Genomic DNA, 6,613 nt, shown 5'->3' with positions numbered 1-6,613 from the left:
AGTCAACAAAGTGCATTTGAAGTGCATTAAAAGTGCATTTAAAGTGCATTAAAGTGGCTAGAAATGAACTGCATTTATATTCATCAAAGTACTTTATTATTAACAATTAGACCTTTTGACTACCAGGAAGTAGCCACTGTTATTAAAATGAGTTGATACCACAAGGAAACATCATATTCGCCTTCATTTACTTAATCTTTATCTTAAGGTGCTCAGGTTAGACCTTTAGGAACACTTTGGATATTTTGGACACGTGCTGAAATGTTCTTGAATAATGCTAAAATCTATTATTCAATTACAGCTTTGAATCACAAAAAAATCCTGATGATAAAGAAACAAAGCCTTTGACTTCTATGCGTCTCCTATTTGAGAGAACAAAATCATTCCTAAGAGCCCTCCAGCATACTCTCTCTCAGGTCCCATTGGTGGGTTTCAGTTTCTGCTTCTATTGTGGGAGATCTGTTGGGGTCAATAAAGAAGAGGAAAGGAGGAGGCTTTTGGACAGCAACCAACACCACCATACTAGCACACAGTTTAAAACTAAAACCCATAATTTGTACTGTAACAAAATTCGGCTCTATTTTTGAGGTCTGGTTGCTGATAGTTTTTGAGACCCATCTCTCTTCCTCCCCCTTCAGCCACCCAATCTGGATGAGCTGATAAGAAATAAAACCAGACATTCTTACATTTCGTGCAATGGGACCCTTACCCTAGCCCAGTCCTTAATTACCATAAAAACCCCATGCCAGTCTCTTTTTCTTGCTTTCTCAAGCCATTTTCGGCCAGACTGAGAGTCTGTCCTGCTCTCCTCAGGAAGCCTCATTATGTGAGACATAAACCACTTAATACCCTTTTGGTATCAGTCTTGACATCCAAACCAAAGTCTGGATGAAGGCCCATCCTTTTCTGTGGTATGGCTCAAACAAGTTCTTAACTTCTGTAAAGTGTTTTTAAATGCATTACCTCTTTTGATCTTTACAATAATCCTTTCAGGTGGTTTTAATTATCTAAATGGTTACAGACCAGTAAACTGTAAGTCATTTCTAGGAAATGAGCGACTTTCCCAAAGACAGATGGTAAATGAAAGACCTAAGTCTCAAAAACTCCAATTCAGCATTATGCTTTTGTACTACAGTACCTGTGATACATTCTCCAAATACGGTTTGGTAAAATGTCTTTATTTCAAAAGCAAATTAAAATTAATGATGTATTATATGGAACTTGCAAAAATTTCTTTACAGAAAATTCTGCAAAAAACAGAAAAGATTTATATCTCAAATAACTGTATGATAAGGATTATAAGAAAAATATTACCATTTTATTTTTAAAAATGAACTATTTGGGATCCCTGGGTGGCTCAGTGGTTTAGTGCCTGCCTTCGGCCCAGAGCATGATCCTGGAGTCCCGGGATTGAGTTCCACGTCAGGCTCCCTGCATGCAGTCGGCTTCTCCCCCTGCCTGTGTCTCTGCCTCTTGCGCTCTCTCTGTGTCTCTCGTGAATAAATAAATAAAATATTAAAAAAAAAACATAAAAATGCACTATTTTAAGACCACTGGAAGTTCCAATGACATAAAACCAAAGTTAATCTACACAAGCTAGGAAAATATAATTATACATAAGTGATTTGTGTGTACATCTGTGTGTTTTCTACAATTTGTGAGAACTTCCTATGAGTTAATCACTATGCCAAAAGCGTTACATATTCCATCCTATTTGATCCTCACAGCCATAGGAGGTAGATATTTTCCTGTTCACAGGTGACAACCAAAGGCTTAAAGAGTTCATATAAACTGGTTCAAAATTATAGACCTGGGATGTGGAAGCCCTGGAGTTTGAACACAGACTACTTGAATCCAGATAGAGTCTGTAATCTTAATACTATCACCTTGGTAATTACTCTCCCAGAAATTATCAAGCTTTGGGAGACTATTAATCAGTATATTTGAGGTACTTTCAACTGTAGTTATTGTTAAAAAATCCAATATTTAAACATATCCCTAACCCAGACTTGCCAATTATCTTAAGGTAATGGTTACCGAATATTACTTTCCATCTTAGGAGATGGCCTGAGTCTCCACATCTTATTACATTTTTAGATATTATTGTTAAAGAAAATAAAAATACCTTCAAAATTGACCTTATATGTTCATTATTCATTTTAATAATTCCTTGCATTCCTATAGTTATTTTTATGGTTCTAAAGTGCTTTTACATTCTCATTTGCTCCCCATAAACAACCCATCAAGGTAGGAAGAGAAAGCATTTTTATTCCTATTTTATAGCCACAGCTACCACAGAGAGTTTATACATAATGTTTCAGGGTATGATGTAATGCTCTTGATTTGAGAATAAACAAAAATGTTGAAAATATAACAGCTTCTGAAGAAATATTTTTTTAAAAGTCATTTAATATATCATTGTGTACTCCACTGCAAGAAATCACTTATAAAATATACTTCCAGCTGAAAAGTTTTTGAGGTCTTTTTAATTTTTTAAGACATTATGCATGTTCAACATGTGTTTTTTGCGGAGTGTGGTGTTTTCTGCACAATAAAGTATCAAATAAGTCACAGAGGTAAAAGAGGGCTTATTTTAATTGGTGTTAATTTATATTACTTTTTAAGTTTTACTCATAAGCTGACACATTTAAATTAAGATCCTAAGAAATAAATTATAAAGTCTATATTTATAAGTAAAGTTTTTCATTTGTTCATTCATGCAGCAAACTTTCACTGAGCACAAATCAAAGCGGCTTTAATATTCCCCTCAGCTTGACTAAACTTTAGACGAGCTTCTTCTTGACTCTAGGCCCTTGAACTCCCTTTACTTGCAGGATTTTCTTCAGAAAACTTGCAGTTATAAATACTTTCTCTAACCTTTGAAATCTTTTATTTTTTTTTCATTTTTTTCAACTTTGAAATCTTTTAAAAAACATCTTGTTAATTTTACAAACCAGACGTATTTCTCAAGAACTTAGGAGCCATCCCTCTGAAATGTAATCACGAAGAAAAACAGCTCCCCTATCTCCCAACTTTTGTGGAAGAGTAGGAGCCTCACTTAGGCAGGCACTTTGCTCTCAGCTATAAAACCACTTCCTGTCATGAAGACAGGGGAAATTACCTACAGTCCCTCCACCCAGCTCTTAACTTTCCAAACTTCTGTTTCAGCAGAGTTGGGCTCGGATGGAGTTTTGGCCTCTCTTGTATTGCAATAGCATCAAATAAAGTCTTCCTTGCCTGTTTAACTTCACTGGGTGCAATTTTTGCTTTCACAGCATTAATTTCTCACTAAGCACTTTGCTAGGCATTGAGGGTAATGCAGATGAGTAGCAATGGTTACCATACCCTCGAGGAATTCAGAGTCAAGGAACTGGCAGAGAGGCAAGGAGGAACATGCAGATAATTAAACAGATCATTAGAATCTGTCACAGTGGTGTTATAAAAGGCACACACAAAGTGATAAATAATTTAAAAGATAACAAAGGTAGCTGTACAAGTAGGTCATGCAATACTTTCCAAAACAAAACTTGAGGTAAATCGTAGAGATAAGCTACTGGTAAATTTTAGAAATACCATAGCAAGCAAGGACTTTCTACTAGCAAGTTACAAATGAATACTAGCACCATTCCAGCTGCCCCAGAGGCAATGGTATTTGCCACATATTTATTCTGTTCGGACCATATTCTTTGCGCAGTGCTGAAGTCATTGTGCAAGACTCAGAGGATATAGATATTAGTAAGGAATTAAATCAGGCCTCAAGAGTTGACATTCTACATTAATCCTCAAAATCTAACCAGCAGTTTAAATCAGGCAAAATTGCAAAATAGTAGAATCTGTCATTGGCTCCAGCTTCCATTGTCTCCTTACAATTCTTCTAGTCATCCAAAATAATAAAGCCCCACAGCCACCCTGGCCTCCAGCTACTTGAACTCATATACTATACTAGTCTGCCTAACTACATACATTCTTGTGCTTTTTCCTGCTAATTAATTAAAATTCCCACAACATATTTAATTGTCTCAGAGACCAAATCCCCACACCTCCATTTTAATGTTAACAAACAGAGTAAGCAAATTGGATCCAATGTAGTAAGTGTTGGTAAATTCAAGCCCTTCCTATTGGCATTCTTAAAAGATAAAGTAAGTATATTAAAAATTTTAAGAGTTTATCCGAGCAGGAACCCATTCCAATCAGGTAGTGACAGACTGAAAGTGGTTGGAGCACTCCACTGACAAAAGCTAGGGGAGAGACTTTCAGAGAGGAAAGGAAGAAGCCAAACGAGAAAATTATTTGATTGGCTACAGTTTAAGCACTTGCCGTATTTGGAAAAGCCTAGCTGGCTATGATTGGTTGTTCTTGTGTTTTGATTTGTTAACCTTGAGGCATTTGTAGGCTGAGGTTTTGGTTTGCTTTACAAAGGATACTAAGGTATTAGAACCACCTCAGTCTAATGGCCTCCTTGTTTAATTATTAACAGCATATATCAGAGAATGTTTGGTGAAAGAGCTTTATGTATTATTTAAATTAACCACCTTCAGACACTTGACACTGGCTCAGGAGGCTGATATACCACAGTCAGAATTCCATCTTTTCCACTCACTTTCCTTTGTCTTTCCCTGTAATACCTTCATTGTCTTGAGCTGCAGAAATTAAATAGTACTTGCCTCTTCCTATAAAGTTTTGAAAAATTAACTCTGACTGACCAATAATGAGGACTCCATAAATGTTAGTTATCAATAACCTTTTTCTATTCCATCATTCTTTCAATAAAAATTTGTTGATGGCTAATGGGTGTCAAATTCTCTTTTGGGAACAAGTGACAAAGCAATGAACAATATCAAATATGTTCCCCCAATGCGTCATTAAACTTCTATTTGAAGACCTCTAGGGATGGGAAACCTACTACCTCCCGAAGTGGCTCATTCAGGCAATTGTGTTTATGAGAAATACTGCCATATATATATATATATATATATATATATATATATATATATATATATATATATATTTTTTTTTTTTTTTTTTGCTGCAAAAAGCTTTATTGTCTCCATTTGGTCCACGTTTTGGGAAAGGGCTCCAGAATGGTTAAAAAGCTGCCTAGTGGCTGCATGGGAAAAGGTTCAGGCACAAGCCCTGGCACCGGGGGGTTGCCAGAGGAGCCCCTCAAAGGCTGCTGGTCTCCAGGGGCTCCTAGTCGTGCTTGAGAGTGAGCCTTTCGAAAAGATACTCGCCCAGCCCAGCCTGGGGGGTGGCCAGCCTGCGGAGGTTAGTCAGGTGGTCGCCCATCTTCTTGATGAGTTTTACCTCCTCATCTAGGAAGTGGTTCTCCAGGAAGTCACAGAGATGGGGATCCGCGCGGGCAGAACCCAGGGCATGCAGATCCAGAAGGGCCTGGTTCAGGCTCTTCTCCAGAAGCAGGGCGGCTTCCATGGCGTCCAGGGTCTTCCCCCACTCATCTTGGGACGGTTTCTGCACGTCCTGGAAGAGGGCGCGGCCGCCGCGCTGGTTTTGCATCTTCAAGAAACGCTCGGCGCCCTCGCGCTTCTCCTCAGCCAACTCGCGGAAGAAGTGGCCCCCACCCTCCAGAGCCACATCGTCACGGTCGAAATAGAAGCCCAGAGAGAGGTAGGTGTAGGAGGCCCGCAGGTGCATGTTGACCAGGCGGTTGACGGCGGCCTCCACCTCGGTAGAATAATTCTGACGAATCTGGGAGCTCATGGTTGATCCTGGACAAGGAATTAAATTCAAACTTGGGTGTTCGCTGCCGGTGGCAGAAGATGGCCAGGAAGATGGCTCCGAAGGTTGCGACTGGAAAAAAGGTTGGAGGGTGGCCGTTGGCTGGTAGAAGGGGCGTCCCTGGGTCTGTTCCGTCCAAACACTGTTGAAGCAAGAGACAGATCCGCAGGACCGCCGAAAGCACCGCCAATACTGCCTTATATTAAGTAAAAATTCAGTTGCTCCGCAATTTCTATTCATTAACACTATTTCCACAGAACTTGAGCTCTTACTGAGCATGTTGACTTTTCACCACATAGGCTTTTAAATAATAATACAGGGCAATGTGAATGAAGCCTGGCTGCTAAAGAGCTTCCAATGCTCTATAACCCTGAACTGGTCACTCTTTCCAAATCTATCCTTTGCTTGTTTTCCTCATCTCTTGGAATGAGTAACATACACAACTAGTCATGGTATTTCCTCTTGTGAGGTAATGTACCCTTTAAATGTACCTTAGGTCACCTGGTCTAAGCTTTATATCTCTCATTTTATACTTGCAAAGTTTTTGTGTGTTTTTTTAAATAGACTACAGAATGGTTTATATTTTCTTTCTATATTTATCACAGCAACATATTGCATCAACTTGCCTCTAATTTTTGTCAGGCAATATTCTACTGTCTCTCAGTTTTATGTAATTTCCAAATTCAAACGTTTCCCATGTCCTCCCATATAAGTCACTGGTATAAAACGTGGACCATTTTTAGTATTGAGACAAAAACCCATTGCTTCTGTGTTTTTTCCCTCTAGTTGAAATCAAGCTATCCATTGTCACTGTTTGGACACCATCAACCTGTGATAAATCCATCTGATAGTGCTATTCTCTCTAAACCCATATTAT

General features: G+C 38.6%; 1 pseudogene; it reads right to left on the bottom strand.

The window, feature by feature from the left end:
* Nucleotides 1-5,007: 5,007 nt before the first annotated feature.
* LOC140604130 (ferritin light chain pseudogene) lies at nucleotides 5,008-6,030 on the bottom strand (annotated as a pseudogene).
* Nucleotides 6,031-6,613: the final 583 nt, after the last annotated feature.

The sequence above is a fragment of the Canis lupus genome, chromosome 14, assembly GCF_048164855.1.
Source record: "Canis lupus baileyi chromosome 14, mCanLup2.hap1, whole genome shotgun sequence".
NCBI classification, from domain to species: domain Eukaryota; kingdom Metazoa; phylum Chordata; class Mammalia; order Carnivora; family Canidae; genus Canis; species Canis lupus.
Note: the sequence above shows the minus strand (reverse complement) of the source record. Positions and strands in the feature narration are given on the sequence as shown.